Raw genomic sequence first — 17820 nt, forward strand, 5'->3', positions numbered from 1 at the left:
GGATCTATCCCAGCCCTATTTAGAGATGCTGGGAATCAAACATGGTACTTGCTGCATGCAAAGCAGACACACTATCTGGGCTACGGTCGTTTGGGCTATTTGATGCTTCTTCAGATTCTATGGTGTTAGGTGCTAGACATTTATTGTGTTCTCTTACTCTGTTTTTCCAGCTGCTGCATTGCACCATATTTGTGCCCAATACTTTAGCATGGTGGTAGAGAACCTCTAGTGCTCCAGATACCATTAGTCTCCCATCAGCCCCAGTTGTCAAGGATGAGTGTGAGCAGTGGTCCAGCAACATCTGGGATGGGGGACCGCCTGTTCTCCATCCTTGCTCTAGCGTGTTATCTTGAGAGGTGGCTCTTGCATTCAGGCTCAACCATGAAGTTCACTATGTGACCTTGGGGCCAGTAACTCACCCCTCAGGCTAACCTACCTCACCAGATTGTTGTGAGGATAAAAGAGGGAGCCAAGCACACAGCTCTGAACTCATTGGAAGAGCAGGATGAAATCGTAATAAAACAGCTAATGAATCAATGTGCCCGTTTGACATCTCTCAGCCAGAGAAGTGTCTTTTGATAAGCATTATTGGCATTGACACTGAGAAATACTAAATTATGTCTGTGCTGGTCCATTCACACATGCAAGTCATTGCTTGATGCTGCAGTCAATAAGCACTTCAGCAGCAGAACACCAGCTTTCCTGCATTTCCTTTAATATTTTTGGATCGTCATGTCCCACTTAATGTTTGTGCATGCGCCATGTGTGCAAGATTATATCGCTTTTTGCAAGGTTGCAACCCTCTACAGTTTCTTGGGAGTAGGGGCGATTGAATAGTGTGTGGCTTGCTTCTGAGTAAAAGTGCACAGAACTGCGCCGCGTTCTTTTTTATTTTTCAACTGCACGTCCCACGCCTGTAATTGTGACGGATAACTATCATTATCGGATTGCACATTCGCTTGCAGACCTATGTGCTTCCGTTTCTTAGCTGAAGTGTTCACAAGTGACATTGGCTGAATACAAAATGCCCATTTACCATGCAATAACTTAACACACACCCTGGTGGATATGTAAGCATTTGGCATACATAAGCTGCCTGTCTGAAGTGGCCTGCCAAAGAGTGTGGAGATTTTTACTGCTCTCCTGCTCCCAGGGATTCCTGATGAGGAACAGATGTGTAGTAAGGTTTTTCTCACCACTTGGCAGGACTCTTAAATAGGCCTGGTCCACACATCCTGCGGAAATGAGGTGAAGTATGGCCTGCACCACTTCAGGCTGAAAGGTGGGGGGTTGGCCCCTCTCCTATTGACACCAGGCAGGTGCCTTGAAGGTACAATTTACAGTGCCTCCTATATCTTTTTTTAATAAAAACACAAGAGATCAGATAAAATGCAAGTAAGAAATGACAAAATGTTGATACATAATGAAATGAAAAAATGTGAATTTACAATTATAGTCATACCTTGGGTTACAGATGGTTCAGGTTGTGTTTTTTTGGGTTGTGGACCGCTGGAACCTGGAAATACTGGAATGGGGTACTTCCGGGTTTCGGCGGGCGCGCATGCGCAGAAGCGCCGAATTGCAACCTGTGCGTGTGCAAACGCGGGTTGCGAACACTGTGGATTGCCAACGTGCATCCCGCATGGATCACGTTTGCAACCCGAGCGTCCGCTGTATAATGTATATGTAATATTATGTAAACATTTTGTATATGTACAGTGGTACCTTGGGTTACAGACGCTTCATGTTACAAACTCTGCTAACCTAGAAATAGTACCTCGGGTTAAGAACTTTGTTTCAGGATGAGAACAGAAATCGCGCGGTGGCAGCAGCGGGAGGCCCCATTAGCTACAGTGGTACCTCAGGTTAAGAACAGTTTCAGGTTAAGAATGGGCCTCCAGAACAAATTAAGTTCTTAACCAGAGGTACCACTGTATTGAGATAATAATAATAATAATAATAATAATAATAATAATAATAATAATAAGTAAATAAAATAAAAATACAGTGCCTTCTGTAGAAGCTGTTGTGTGTTTTAATCTGGTTTTAGCTTACTGTCAATTTTGTTTTCTTTTTAATGTTTTAAATATTTGTTTTCAACTAGGTTTTTAATCCAAGGACTTTATGGTTGCATATTATTTTGGGAAACCGCTCGGAGGTTGTATGACAACCTACAAGTTAAGAATAATACCGCACCCCACCCCCTTGGAAAGCCCATACAAGGCTCTAGACCAGGGGACCTTTCCTAGCCTGAGAGCCACATTCATGGGCAGCCATCTGGGGGCTTCTTGCAAGTGGTAAGTGGGGGCCCCAAGACCAACTGTGGGTGGGACTAGAGCTAAAGATGTACCCTTTTACAGCCACACAAAAGCCAGACCTTTCTATGCACACCCCCCCCCCCCCGTTCATCCTGCAGGCAGGCAAGGAAAAACCACCCCCACAGTTCAGGGATGCATTCTAGCCAAGCAAAAGAGAGAACCAAGTAGGGATGATATTGGGGGGGTGAGACCTGGAGGGCCACATCTGGCTGAGGGTCATGTGGGTTCCAGACCCCTTCTTTAGCCCCCCTGTTCCCTACCAAATATCCTAACAGGATTTCATGGGCCTGCCCGGCCACCCTGCAATCTATTGACAAGAACTGCAGCATATGTATCTATTTTTAAAATGTTATGCTTCCCACGAAGCATCATGAAGCGATCTGCAGTATAGAAAACGTATATAAAAACAGTCCAAACAATTGCATGTATTTTTAAAAACGTTTTGTCTTTTTAATGTAAATATAAAGAGTTCAAAACAACTGCACAGGCATAAAGTCTGCTCAGATCCAGGACGGATAACCAACCAGGATAAGTATTTTATAAGGTGTCTCAAAAAAAAGGAATGTATTTGCTGGGCGCCAGAAAGGCAATATGTCTAAGCCTGCCTGGCAGGTAATGGGAAGGAGTTCTAACAAGTAGATGCCACCACACTAAAGGCCTTATCCTGCCATCATGTGGAATGGACCACTGGATAGGACGATATCTGGAGGATATCCTCTCCTGCAGAACACAAGAGATCAGCTGGGTGTGCAAAAGATGAGTTGGGGTGGATTCTTTCATTGGAGGTTTTTAAACAGAGGTTGGATGGCCATCTGTCAGGGCTTGTTTAGCTGTGATTCCTGCATTGCAGAGGATTGGCCTAGAATGAACCTCAAGATCCCTTCCAGTTCTACAATTCTATGATCCTTTAGGTAAATGTATTAGGTATATATAAGCAAAACACGCAAACAATTTTTGGCAGCCTTGGAAAACGAAAGAACCTTGTATTAAAGTGTAGCCTCTATAGGTGTTTAACTTGCTGCGACTGCAAGGCCCTTAATTATTGTATTTGCTAATTCACTTGGTATTTTATACTTCTGTTTTATGATTACTGTATATTAAACAAAGAATAGGCCATTGATGTTGAACAGACCAATACTGGATGTGTGGGGGACGTGGAAAATTGTGGGGTTGGCACTGCAATATCACTATTTCTCCTCAGTAGGAAGCAAATCTCACTTATTTCAGGGGAGCGACTTCTGAATAAAACATAGCCAAGCCAGTGAATTGTGTTTTGTTTTGTAAAGGCAGCGCACTCAGGGCATGAATGAAATGAGTTGGGTATGAGGAAAGTACTTGAATATGCATATCCCAATATCTTCCTTTGGCCAGCATTAGCCTAGCAGCAACAAGGAGCTTGTCTTGTTTGTTTCCTATTGTTCTGGGAGATCAGGGAAAGCCTGGGCCAAAAGAGTCAGGCATGGAACAACTGGCAATAAGATGTTTCAGGTAGTGCTCGATACATAAACCAAAACCGGTCTGAAGTCCATATTGTGATATCCGTTTCATAATTTTCTGGGCTGGCCATATAATGCAAATCATGATGCGTGTGTGCTATGCAAAAATCTGAATGTGGGAAAAACCATGATGCCAGCCAATGCCTCCACACAGTTCCATCCTTATATCAGTATATTGTGACATTTAGCTGGTGATGTGTCACAATGTTGAACACCAGATACAGTGGTGCCCCGCAAGACGAATGCCTCGCAAGACGGAAAACTCACTAGATGAAAGAGTTTTCCTTTTCGGAGGTGCTTCGCAAAACAAATCTCCTATGGGCTTGCTTCGCAAGACGACAATGTCTTGCGAGTTCCTGCTGGTTCCCCCCCCCCTTTTCTAAGCCGCTAAGCCGCTTATCAGCTGATCCAATCAGCAGATAAGCCGCTAAAAGCCGCTAATCCGCTAATCCTTCAATGGGCTTGCTTCGCAAGACGAAAAAACCGCTAGACGAAGAGAATCACAGAACGGATTCTTTTCGTCTTGCGAGGCACCACTGTATTGCCCAATCCTCGTTTTGGGTATGGCAGGAGGAACAACGTACTTCAGTATTGGGGCAACAGCAATGGAGACAGTCTCCCTTTGGGGAACCTTTTATTTTTTTACAATCAAGCGGTATGAAAATGTAAATAAGATAGCCTTCCAGTAAAGCACATACGTTCTATGCCAGCCTACAATGATAACAGACAATCCTTACACTCTAGCTTAGCTGGGCTTCCAGTGCCAAAGACAGGTCTGTAAACAACACAGTTTCTGGCCCTCGAAATGAATCTCTCGCAGGGTCTCTCTTCTCTTCTTAGAGGTGCACTCCTCTTAAGAGAAGAGTTTGGATTTGATATCCGGCTTTATCACTACCCGAAGGAGTCTGAAAGCGGTTAACATTCTCCTTTCCCTTCCTCCCCCACTACAAACTCTCTGTGAGGTGAGTGGGGCTGAGAGACTTCACAGAAGTGTGACTGGCCCAAGGTCACCCAGCAGCTGCATGTGGAGGAGCGGAGATGTGAACCCAGTTCACCAGATTACGAGTCTACCGCTCTTAACCACTACACTACGCTGGCTCTCTTAAGAGGGGCAAGTGCCCTGCAACATTCAGATGTGGGGTCACGATGGCTTCCCTCTCATTTCTGACCCTCCGGCAGCTAAGTGAGAAAGGCAGCCTCCAGGAGGTCTAGCAACTTGTTTGAAAACAAAAGCAAAAGGGACCCTTAGAATGAGAGGGCACGGCAACCAGAACTCATCCAATGCTGCCACCTCATGATGCACACTTACCTGGTCGTAAACGCCACTGAACACAGCTGGGCTTACTTGTGAGTAAATATGCATAAGGACACACTGCAAATAGCGCACACTATTGCAGGGCGGCCCTAGCCCTACCTCTAGGCCCCTCAACATCACATTTAGGCGGCTGCATTGAGATGAAAACGAGAGCAAAGCTAACGCCTGGTGAGAAAGCTAAGTGGAGATCTTGGGCAAAGACGCAAGCGAGTGATGGAGACTTTTTTTCAGGGGCGGCGGCTAGATGGGCGCGCGCGGCGGCGCCTCTCCCCTTTGTCCTCCCGCCCATTGTTCATTCATCTCGCACGACGCGCGTTCACACAAACAGTCTGCGGCGAAGGAGCCGCCGAGCGCAAAGCAGGGCGCAAAGCGAGGGTGGCACAGCCCAAGCAAGCAAGCAAGCAAGCAGGCAGGCAGGAAGACACCGGCCCGCTCCGGCAGGACTTCCTCTCCCCAACCCCGCTTAGCTCACGCCCCTTCCCCGATTTCCCCGCTCTCAGCGCCCCCCCGCGCGCCTTCCCGACGTGCCAGCTGACCCAGCCTCCCTGCTCCTCTGTGCGCAAGCGTGGCGAGGGAGGGGCGGACCATCTTCGCCCCATCTCCACGCTCCTCTGGCTCGCTCGCACTCTCCTTCCTTCCTTCCTCGTCTCCCACCAGCGAACTTTAAGACAGTGTGGCACAATTGGGCAAGCCTCCCCTTCTCCTTTCGTGGCCAGCGGCCGTTGCCTTTCCAGCAGCCATCTCTGCCGGAGGGGAGAGCGAGAGCCAGCGACCCTCTGTGCCAAGGGAGCTCTGCTGCTTCTCCCCTTCCTCCCCACCACCACCACCATCATCTTCATCATCCTCAGTACCACCACTATATGACTCCTGCCTGCCCGTCCTCCCACCCCCCAGAGTTGCGTCCTGTGCACCAGCCCAGTTCGGATTATAAACTAACCAAACCCAACACCTTTCCTTGTCTCCGGAGGCGCCGGTGAATATCTCGGCGAACCCAGCGGATGGGGGGTCGCTCCTGACACCCAGATGGCTGGCTGATGGTGAGTCCTTCGGTCTTCCCTCCCCTCTGCAGCTCGGGGTGACGCGTGTCTTGGAAGGGTTCCCGCAAAACCCCTGTCTGAAGCCAGGGGTGGCCACGGGTTTCTGCAAGCTGTGTGTGTGTGGTCGGGGGGGGGGGAGAGAGAATCAGGAGGGGCATTAAGTTTTTTCTTCCCCCCCCCCCGCGCATCCCTATTTTTTTGCAAATAGCTGCAGAATTGGTGTGTGTGTGTCCTTCACAAGAGGTGGTTGGGGTGGTTTATTTCTCGTTTGCTTATTTAATTATCTCCCCCCCGCCGCCGCCGCCCACCTTTGCAGCGGAGCTAAAAATACAATTTCGAAAAAAGGGCAAGCGGATTTAGAGGCTGTAAAAAGACAGCGGCGAGCCTGGCTTTACTCCTTTGTCTTAACTCTGCCTCCTTCTGTGTCTCCCAGAGCGCATCTGCACCCGGAGCAGCCTGTTGGGTCTCCAAATGTGTTTGAACTTGCAGCTTCCTTTGCCTCTCTCTGCTTTTCTCCCTCTCCGTCTCTCTCCCCACATCTTAAAAACCTTAATTAGAAGACGAGCTGGAGAGGCAAACTCTCTTGCCGAGTTCTTTTGATGGTGCCTTAAGGGGGCAATTGGTTAGTTGGTTGGGTTAAAAGAAGAAGAAGAATTCTCTGGAGGCATCCTAGCTCAGCAGAAAAAAAAAAACTTTGAGCTTGGCATAGTTTCAAATTAGAGAGAAAGTGTAATGTGGTGGCATCTTCTTAACCCCTTGGCGTGTGTGGCACAACTGGTTTTTCAGTTAAGATCTGGAGCGTGGGAAGCTGCCACATATATATACTCAGTTAGTCCCACCTCTTGATCCCAACCCTGAATGGCAAGGGTTTGCCAGGGTTACAGGCAGGGAATATGCTTGCTGGGTGACCTTGGGCCAGTTACGGTTTCTCAGCCTGTTGAGCATCTTGGAGGAAAGTTAGGGGACAAATGGGATGGCTAAATAAATATCCAGCCCTAGCTGGAGATGGTGGAGATTGCACCAGAGGACCTTCTGCGGGCAAAGTGTCTGCTCTTCCACTGAGCTACAGCCCTTTCCCTGAAAGCAAAGGCCTTAAACGAGTTGTGAAGCAAGGGCCTGACATGCCTTGTCCTGTACAGAATCCATGCACCTATGATGGCAGGAGGTGGTGGACCTCCAGATGGTGTTGGAACTGCAGTTCTCATCCAACCAGCATAGCCAATGGTCAGAGAATGATGGGAGTTACAGTCAACAATTTCTAGAGGACTGCTGGCTCCCCATACTTGCCACAGTTTTTGCATGCACTCTTTTATCATCCAAGATAGTTCAAGGCCTTGCTTCATAACTAGTTTAAGGTCTTTACCTTCAGGAAAAGGGACACAGCTCAGTGGTAAAAGGTAAAGGGACCCCTGACCATTAGGTCCAGTCGGGACCGACTCTGGGGTTGCAGCGCTCATCTCGCTTTACTGGCCAAGGGAGCTGGCGTACAGCTTCAGGGTCCTGTGGCCAGCATGACTAAGCCGCTTCTGGCGAACCAGAGCAGCGCACGGAAACGGTGTTTACCTTCCCGCCAGAGCGGTACCTATTTATCTACTTGCACTTTGACATGCTTTTGAACTGCTAGGTTGGCAGGAGCGGGGACCGAGCAACGGGAGCTCACCCCGTCGCGAGGATTCGAACCACTGACCTTCTGATCGGCAAGCCCTAGGCTCTGTGGTTTAACCCACAGCGCCACCTGCGTCCCTTACCAGCTCAGTGGTAGAGGCCAGCTTTTTGGCTTTTGAGTTTGGCTCTTGCACTAGCAAGTGAGTTTTGATTTTGTGCAACAGAGCAATCCAATGCAGCTGTTGCACTAGTGGAAACCCATGTGCAACAGATTGTGCAACACAGTTACTTTATGCATGTTTGCTTATGCATATATATTTTTTGCACAGCGGGACTTTATAATGCTTGACTTCCTAGAGCCCTCCTTCAAAGTTGGATCAGCTTCTAGTAGTGTAAGAAGACCACTCATCAGACTCATTGCAAGAATTGGGAGACAAGATGCATCACACACTTATTTGAAGTGCTGGAGAACGTGAGGTAATATGGTTGGGGGCTTTCCCTGCTGCTTCCTTGAACTTTGTAACAGGGAACAGCTGTAGCTTAGTGGAGGAGCACATTCTGTGCATGCAAAAGGGCCCATGTTCTCAGTCCCTGGTGTCTCCAGGTGGGGCTCTGGGACTTGTATTTCAAACCTTGAGATCTGCCAGAAGTCATCATAGAGCTGTCTTCTTCAAACCTAGTGTCTAGGATAATGGGAGTTATAGACAGCATCTAGAGCCATGGTTCCTAGAGTGGGGCACACGTCCCATGGGGGGCAATTTGATTTTTAAGGGGGGCAATTCGAGAACAAGTTATTAACAGTTAATGGCCTTTTAGGCTTTCTCCATGTGAATGGGAGTTCACTTTTTGAATAATAAGAATTATATGTCACAAGAGGGGGAGGGCAGCAGGATTTTAGAGATGCTTAGGTGGGGCATGGCCAAAAAAAAAGGTTGGGATCTAGAGCAATGGTTCCCCATTCCATTGCCCCCAATGAACTACAGTGGTACCTCTGGTTACATACGCTTCAGGTTACATACGCTTCAGGTTACAGACTCCACTAACCCAGAAATAGTACCTCGGGTTAAGAACTTTGCTTCAGGATGAGAACAGAAATCACACAGTGGTAGCGGGAGGCCCCATTAGCTAAAGTGGTGCTTCAGGTATTTTATCCCTATATATTGTATTTTATTGTGTTACTGTTTGAATCCCATAGAAATCAAACTGTAATGCAATAAAATACAATATTAGGGATAAACTAAGCAATTAAAAAGCAATGTGAATATTGAATGTGGACATGCCATGGATCTCCTGAACGAAGCTTGCAGACCTCTGGTTATCCATGGACCACTTTTTGGGACCTCTGGTCTAAAGGGTCGTGGCTTCCTCAGGTTTGAAGTAGAGAGACTGGTGGTCTGACTTGGCAGCTTCTTCTGTTCCTACTGTTTCAAGTGCTTCTTGTTATCTGATCTTGACTGGAAAGCACTTTCATCCTCTTGAGTTTCTCTGCTCTCCTCTCTCCCCCAGTCAGCGCTCCCAACCATCAGGATTCCGCCACACATTCTTCAAACTCTCCAGGGTCACTTCAAGCTACCATGCTTACAACTTTGTCATTTTTATTAATTTACAACACAGGTATACAATTTTATCCAATTTTTAACAAATACCGTATTTTTTGCACCATAACACTCACTTTTTTCCTCCTAGAAAGTAAGGGGAAATGTCTGTGCGTGTTATGGAGCGAATGCCTGCGGGTGGCGGGGGGGATCTGCTGCAGTCATGAGCAGAGGATCCATGGTTCCCCTTCCTTCCCTCCTCCATGGTTACAAAGCATGGATCCACATGGATCCTCAGGATTTTTGCATTGGGCTACTCCAAACTCACTGTCAGATCACATGTCTGTGGCCACAGCATGAACCACAAAAATCATATATCCACTATTTTGTTTAGAATATTTTTTTTCTTGTTTTCCTCCTCTAAAAACTACGTGCGTGTTATGGTCTGGTGCGTGTTATAGAGCGAAAAATACGGTAATTTCTCTCTTTTTGGACTTCCTTCAGCTTCTCTGACAATCATCCATCTTTACCTCTTGATTACGCATTCCTTCTCTTTAGTATTGCCATTAGTCTTCCCTCCCACTTCTATTATTTTTAATAACAATACTTCTCAAATTTCACAGTTAGCTAAAGTGGTGCTTCAGGTTAAGAACAGTTTCAGATTAAGAAATCTGGAGGTCCTTTCTTAATCTGAAACTGTTCTTAACCTGAAGCACCACTTTAGCTAATGGGGCCTCCTGCTGCCGCTGCGCCGCCGGAGCACGATTTCTGTTCTCGTCCTGAAGCAAAGTTCTTAACCTGAAGCACTATTTCTGGGTTATGGGAGTCTGTAACCTGAAGCGTATGTAACCTGAGGTACCACTGTATTGGGATTTTCTTTTTATCCTTGTGAATTGTGGGAACATTCCTCCACTTTAATTCCGGGGCATATTTGTATGATCTTTGAAAGCTGTTGCTTTTTAAAAAATTTTAAAGCACTAATAAAAGTTTAAATTCTTTTTGTTCAGCAAAGGCAGGCAATCACTACAAAAACAGACTAGGGAAGGGGAGTTCAGGGGAAATTAGGAATCATTCACACGAGTGCTCATATATTTATGAAGTTTGTGGGTTGAAATCTGATAGATCGCACCCAAAAGGGATGCTTTGTTGGGCTTGAATGTACTGATTTCCTCTAGTTCTGCACTAGTTCACACTTGAGGGAATTACTGCTGACTCCATCCCGTATGTAGAACATTTTGTCCATGTTTCTAAAGAGTGGAGCTTAATTTGCCCCAGAGGGTCTCTGGCAAATCTTGTTACTTGAAGTAAAGAGGAGGACGAGGAGTTCTAAGAAACTGTCGTTGGTGCGCATTTGGGTATCACTGAAAGGCTTTGGGGATACATGCAGGCCTTAATCTGATCTGTAGCTCAGTATTTGAACCTGCCTTCAGGGCCAGTGCTGATCTGTGAAGGGCACCTCTGAGCATGTTATGAGTGCATTTCCCTCACCCATAAAAAAGACCACCACCTTCACATCTGGAATGCAGAAGGCCAAGCAAAGTCGGTGGTACCTCAGGTTACATACTCTTCAGGTTACAGACTCCGCTAACCCAGAAATAGTACCTCGGGTTAAGAACTTTGCTTCAGGATGAGAACAGAAATCGTGCTCCGGTGGCGCGGTAGCAGCGGGAGGCTCCATTAGCTAAAGTGGTGCTTCAGGTTAAGAAAAGTTTCAGGTTAAGTACGGACCTCCAGAACGAATTAAGTACTTAACCCCAGGTACCACTGTAAAATGCTGTGTTAAATGCATGATTGCAGTGAATGTATCTGTGCTTTAGTAGCACCTAGGGAAAGGGACACGGGTGGCACTGTGGGTTAAACCACAGAGCCTAGGACTTGCCAATCACAAGGTCAGCGGTTTGAATGGGGTGAGCTCCCATTGCTCGGTCCCTGCTCCTGCCAACCTAGCAGTTCGAAAGCATGTCAAAATGCAAGTAGATAAATAGGTACTGCTCCGGCGGGAAGGTAAACGGCGTTTCCGTGCGCTGCTTTGGTTCGCCAGAAGTGGTTTAGTCATGCTGGCCACATGACCCAGAAGCTGTACGCCGGCTCCCTCGGCCAATAAAGCAAGATGAGTGCCGCAACCCCAGAGTCGGCCACAACTGGACCTAATAGTCAGGGGTCCCTTTACCTTTAGGGAAAGGGAAGGAGTTGGAGCCATGGAATGCTGGAAGACAGGGTTTAACCTTACACGGAAGTCCTAATGAAAATCTCCCCACCACACTTATTGGAGGTGGTACTTGCCATGGGCAAGAACCTGCTATTGGTTTCTGTTTTTCAGGGTTTTGCTATTAGAGGTTTTATTTAACTCCCCCGCCCTCCCGCCCCCAAAAATTGTTTGTGTATGTGCTAGATTAATCATATGGGGTAGGTAGCCTCACACACACTGGAACTGTTGGTTTAGGAAACTCTAAGGAGCAGGTGGGCAGTGTTTTGTTTTCCTTGCACCTTGAGCAGCGTTAAGTCACCCAGATAGCAACAGATAGTTATAGCTCTCTTAAAACCTTTTAATTTGCATTGTAAACTGCTGTTAAGATGAATGAGTATCTTGAGGATCAAGGATGAGAAGTCTTGTTGCTAATGCTTTGAGAGTCTTAGCTGCACCTGAAATTTCAGACTTACTGGGAAGTTAAACTTTTGAAACCTTTTAATTTGTCTTCTGTCTTGTGGTGATTGTGTGTGTGTGTGTGTGTGTGTGTGTGTGTGTGTGTGTGAGAGAGAGAGAGAGAGAGAGAGAGAGAGAGAGAGAGAGAGAGAGAGAAGTTTGCTCTTCATTTATTCCAAGTTGCCTGAGAAGTGTGTGATGAATGAATAAGAAATGGGAGGGAATTACCTGGGAGGGAATTTTACTGAGGTAAAACCTCAGCGCCCAGGACTTGCTGATCGCATGGTCGGCGGTTCGAATCCCCGCGGTGGGGTGCGCTCCCGTCGTTCGGTCCCAGTGCCTGCCAACCTAGCAGTTCGAAAGCACCCCCGGGTGCAAGTAGATAAATAGGGACCGCTTACCAGCGGGAAGGTAAATGGGGTTTCCGTGTGCTGTGCTGGCTCGCCAGATGCAGCTTGTCACGCTGGCCACGTGACCCGGAAGTGTCTGCGGACAGCGCTGGCGCCCGGCCTCTAGAATGAGATGAGCGCCCAACCCTAGAGTCTGTCAAGACTGGCCCGTACGGGCAGGGGTACCTTTACCTTTACCTTTAGTGGCAGTGCAGATGTTTTGCATAGAGACGGGCCAGGGTTCCTTCAATGCCTGATAAAGTGATCTTGCTTGAAACCCTGGAAACCTGCTGCCAGTACAGTGGTACCTCGGGTTAAGAACTTAATTCGTTCTGGAGGTCTTTTCTTAACCTGAAACTGTTCTTAACCTGAGGTACCATTTTAGCTAATAGGGCCTCCCGCTGCCACTGTGCCGCCCGATTTCTGTTCTCATAACCCAAGGTACTATTTCTAGGTTACTGGAGTCTGTAACATGAAGCGTCTGTAACCCGTGGTACCATTGTATTAATAGACGGCACCAGTAGACACTGTCACAACACACAACCTGCTGTGTTCCAGTCCAGTGCTGGATACCACAGAGAAGGCCTTAAGGCTGGAGGTGAAGCAAAGGAAGAGGAGGCTGGGGGTTGAGGCCAGGCAAGTCAGAAATTACAGGACCTTGGATAACTCAGGGTGAAGCACTTGCACCAATGAAGCTTAGGAGCAAATGGAGGCCTCTCTCACCAGGCTACCTCCTCCAGGCTCCACCCCTTCTTGGAGAAGGATAGAGCCTTAGAGGTCCAACGCCCCTGACCTGGAGACGGGTTCTCCTCCTCTCTTCTCTAGCCTTCCTCCAGATGCACTTGAACTGGTGAAGTGTGGTTGGAGGCAACTGGTTCCTCAGATTCAGGTGCCTGTGAAGGTCCCAGTTATGGCCCTGGTGGTTCCCCTGGGAGCTTCTGTCTGCCATCCTTGGTCATAGTGGTCCCTGATCTCCAGAAGCTGACTCAAAGCCCTGAGTATGATCTGATGCCTTAGCTGGTTCTTCTGTGCAGTGCCATAGCTTTGGTGGGGCTAGCCAGTTTTGTTTTGTTTTGACCCAGGTGAAGCCTCCAGAGGGGTGCCATTAAGGCTCCCAGCCTGTGTGTATGTACAGTGGTGCCTCGCAAGACGAAATTAATTCGTTCCGCAAATCTCTTCGTCTTGCGGTTTTTTCGTCTTGCGATGCAGGGTTTCCCATAGGAATGCATTGAAAATCAATTAATGCGTTCCTAGGGAAACCGCCTTCAGACCAGGTCCAGGGACAGTCTGTCCCCAGACCTCTTCTGAAGGCTGGGGGGGGGGGACAAGGGCTTTTCTTCTCACCCCCAGCATTTTAAAAAACCCTGGGACAGCGGAGGACTTCTCCGCTGTCCGGGCGATCTTAAAATGCTGGCGGGCGGCATTTTAAAATCGCCCCGGACAGCGGAGGACTTCTCCGCTGTCCGGGGCGATTTAAAAGCCCCTGGGAAGGCAGGCAGGGGGGACAAAGACTTTCGTCCCCCGCCCGCCTTCAGAAGGTGTTCCCACCCCCCCCCCGCCCGGCTTCGCAGCAGCGTTCCGAAGCGGGGTGGCTGGGGCAGGTGTTCCCACCCCCCGCCCGGCTTCGCAGCAGCGCTACGAAGCCCGGCGGCTGGGGCAGGTGCTCCCGCCCCCCCCACCCCGCTTCGGAGCAGCGTTCCGAAGCGGGGTGGCTGGGGCAGGTGTTCCCACCCCCCCGCCCGGCTTCGGAGCACGGGGAGATCGCTTCTCCCCACCGCCCCTTGCTTCAAAAGAGGTCCGGGGGCAGCGGGAAGCGCTCCCGCTGCCCCCGGACCTCTTTTGAAGCAAGCGGCTGCGGGGAGATCCCTTCTCTCCGCAGCCGCTTGCTTCAAAAGAGGTCCGGGACCTCTTTTGAAGCAAGCGGCTGCGGAGAGATCCCTTCTCTCCGCAGCCGCTTGCTTCAAAAGAGGTCCGGGGGCAGCGGGAGCGCTTCCCGCTGCCCCTGGACCTCTTTTGAAGCAAGCGGCGGTGGGGAGAAGCGATCTCCCCCAGCCGCTTGCTTCAAAAGAGAAGACCCGCTGTCCCCGGGGCAAGCTTCGTTTTGCGAAGCAAGCCCATAGGGAAATTCGTCTTGCGAGGCAACTCGAAAACGAAAAAACCTTTCGTTTTGCGAGTTTTTCGTCTCGCGAGGCGTTCGTCTTGCGGGGTACCACTGTACACAAATGCAAGTTGGGTGTTTGCCAAACTGAGTCTTTGACCTGGGTGAAATAAAGCCCAGTTTCACCCTTTCTCTTTCTGTCTGGATTGCTGCTGATTCAGGAGTCATGATACAACCCTTTCCCGGTGCTCCACTGCAGTCTCCCCCATCCTGGTTCCTTTTGGACTACAACTCCCATCATCTCTGACTATTGGCCATGCTGGCTGGGCCTGCTGAGACAATGCCGGGCTGGGGAAGGCTGCACTATTTTGTAATCAACAACGTGAAAGTGAAATGAGCTCCTTATTTGCACTCTGCCTCCATCTCCCTCCCCTTCCTCTGCTGTCTCCCCTGGGTTGAATTGTAGATTGGAAACTCCTTGGGGCAAGGACCTGACATCGTGTACTTTCTAATCTTCCATGCACATTGATAGCTCGCTGTAATAAAAGGAATATCTCTGGAATCAGACCCATTTGTCTAAGGTGCTTGTCATATTGGATTGGATATTGCATAGCCTTATTCAGTCCTTTTCAACTCTTCCAGTTATTGTTGTGCTAGCAGAAAGAAGAAGAGTTTGGATTCAATATCCAGCTTTATCACTACCTGAAGGAGTCTCAAAGCGGCTAACATTCTCCTTTCCCTTCCTCCCCCACAACAAACACTCTGTGAGGTGAGTGGGGCTGAGAGACTTCAAAGAAGTGTGACTAGCCCAAGGTCACCCAGCAGCTGCATGTGGAGGAGCGGAGATGCGAACCCAGTTCCCCAGATTACAAGTCTAACGCTCTTAACCACTACACCACACTGGCCCCTTCCATATGCTGTCATTCCTATAGCACAACATATCTTGGGTGCTGAATGTCTGCAGTGTGCAGCCTACTCAACTTAAGGCCTGAAGTGATTAAGGGCCCCCTCCACTGGCGGAGGAACAGGGGTGCGGGGGGAGCGCACCGCCCCCGGCGGCATGATCCTGGTGGGGTGTCATCGCGGCTGCCCCCCACGCTGGGTGCTATGCCCCCGGAGGCGGCGCACCACGCCCCAGAACGCGTACCACACCCCTGCGGGCGGCATGCTGCACCACCAGGATGCACAGCCCACCCCTGCAGGCGGTTGTCACGCCCCTGGGATGCGCACCAGCCATGCCCCCGCCTGCTCTCTGCCCCCTCCGCCGGAGCTTGAAGCTCCGCCACTGGCCCCCTCAGACAACCTTTTTATTATGTGTTCATGACAATCTGTGGTCCTGTTTTGAACCCTGTTCGTGCTTGCAAAGGTTTTGGGGCAGGTGTACTGCTTGTTTCTAACTGGGGCATGTGTCAGACCTTCCAGATGAAGCCCTGTAACTTTCCATCCCAAAACTGTTTCATTGGTGTCCTTCCAGCTGCCAGTAATGTTATAACAGGGATGTCCAACTGGTCGACCGCGATTGACAGGTCAGTCCCCGGCTGATTGTGGTCGATCACGGTTTCCTTTCCTTCTTCTGGGGAAGAATAGCTGTTTCCAGCCTTGGCCCCTTCCAGAGTCCTTCACTTGCGCATGCTTGCTAAGACGGAAGACAGAGCTTTTGCTGGCGGGTTTTTTGGTGACCGGTTTTCCTCCCTAAAAATAGATCTGCAAATGTGGTGTGTCCCCAAAGTAAAGCTTTGTAATTTTGGGTTCCCCCCTAAGGAAAGCTCAACAACTTTGACTTGCCCCCCTAAAAAAAGTTCAGCAAAATGGGTAGATTACTGCCATTTTTTCCCTGGCAGTAGATCACAGTCTCTTGGGAGTTGGATGCCCCTGTGTTGTAACACTGGGGAAGCATCATAGAATTACTGATTGTGTGGTTGGCCCAGTATAAATCCCCCGCTAATGTGCTATCATGGTGTCGATGGCATGTTGCAGAATATACCTGCAGAAAAACCAACATCAGTAGCCTAGTGGGGCCCTAAGATTTCTGGGAGGTCAAGTTTCTGAATTCCTGGAAAATCAAGGTTTTAAATTGCACAGGGAACCTACTTGAGTAGACCCAGCTACAGTCATTCAGCCCCCAGCACTTAGGGCAGGGTGCAGGAAAAGGGCCAGCTGCACTCCGTATCTGAATAGGATAATGTGTGGTCCACACATTGATAACCTCAAGGCTGGATTACTGCAGTACATTTTACGTGGGACTGCCCTTGGGGTCTAGTCAGGAAGCTCCAGATGGTGCAGAATGCAGTGCCTAGACGTCTGATGGGGGCAGACAGCTGGCAGCATGCGACACTTCTGCTAAAACATCTACACTGGACAGGTTCAAGGTTTTTGTGTTGATATACAGAGACTGGAATACCTTAAGGACCTCTTGAGCCCTTCATCCCAGTCCAGTCAGTGAAATCATCCAGAGGAGCATTGTTACAGAGGCCTCACTGCCCTCAACCAGAAACCAGACATTTCGTGTTGTTGGTCCAGTGCTTTGGAACACTCTTCCAGCATCGTCACTTTTACCTCTTGAAGACGTTTTTATGCCAGCAGTCCTGTGAACTTGTTTAACATTTTATTGGGAAGCCAGAAACTATAGTTTGTGGTGTGTTGGAGGATGAATGAGCACTCTCTCTGAACAAGAGAGCAGCGCTTGTTCCTGTGTTCACTTCCTTTGCAGCATCCGGTTATGGGTTACTTTCACCACAGGGTGGAACGCTAGATAGAAGTTTAGCCAGATCACAACCACTGTGCTTTTTAGAGAGCTTCAGGAAGTTCTGTTACCTTCGGAGGTGAGTGTATGTTTAACTTACAGTAAGCATTCTAGGATGCAGGGCTTGGGGCCTGCTCACCTGGTCAGATATCCTAGGATGATGACAACTGATTTTGCTTCATCCTCTGAATTGTTGATATGTTCAGGAATTAATTGGAAGCTGAAGTGGGTTGAATGTTGAAAATACATGGTAAGATTTACTACATTTCTGTCTTGCCTTTCCTACAAGGAGTTTTACATTCCCCCCCCCCCCGACCCATTTTATTTTTACAACAACCCTGTGAGGTAGATTGACTAGTGTTTGGAAAGTTAATTTTAAAAAGGAACTGCTTTTTCCAGTTTATTCTGTGCAAAAAGTTCCAGTCATACACTTGTAGTATAAAATGAATTCATGAAAACCTCATCCATGACAATATCCCCCAGCGCTCAGAATGTTACAAGCTGCTGTGCTGAAGTGTAGGATCTAAAAATAAATCAGGGGCAACACATAAGTAAGAAAATGTCTGACAGATGACTGTCAGCAGGTGCAGCTTTCCCCATAATTGTATTTTCAGACTAAAAAAGGTTTACCCTGTTTAAT

The 17820-nt window shown here is 48.5% G+C and overlaps 1 protein-coding gene across 14 annotated transcripts in view; it reads left to right on the top strand.

The window, feature by feature from the left end:
* The first annotated feature begins 5377 nt into the window (after positions 1-5377).
* ST3GAL4 (ST3 beta-galactoside alpha-2,3-sialyltransferase 4) overlaps positions 5378-17820 on the top strand; it is a 185116-nt gene continuing 172673 nt past the window's right edge. For 3 of the 14 annotated variants that reach the window (XM_083480702.1, XM_083480692.1, XM_083480691.1), the window contains exon 1: positions 5707-6166. The gene's annotated coding sequence lies outside the window, so the exon portion shown is untranslated. Of the gene's footprint in view, positions 6167-17820 lie in introns of all 14 variants that reach the window. The other 11 variants (XM_083480703.1, XM_083480693.1, XM_083480704.1 and 8 more) reach the window with 8 other exon arrangements.

The sequence above is a fragment of the Podarcis liolepis genome (genome assembly GCF_965112155.1).
Source record: "Podarcis liolepis genome assembly, chromosome: 16".
NCBI classification, from domain to species: domain Eukaryota; kingdom Metazoa; phylum Chordata; class Lepidosauria; order Squamata; family Lacertidae; genus Podarcis; species Podarcis liolepis.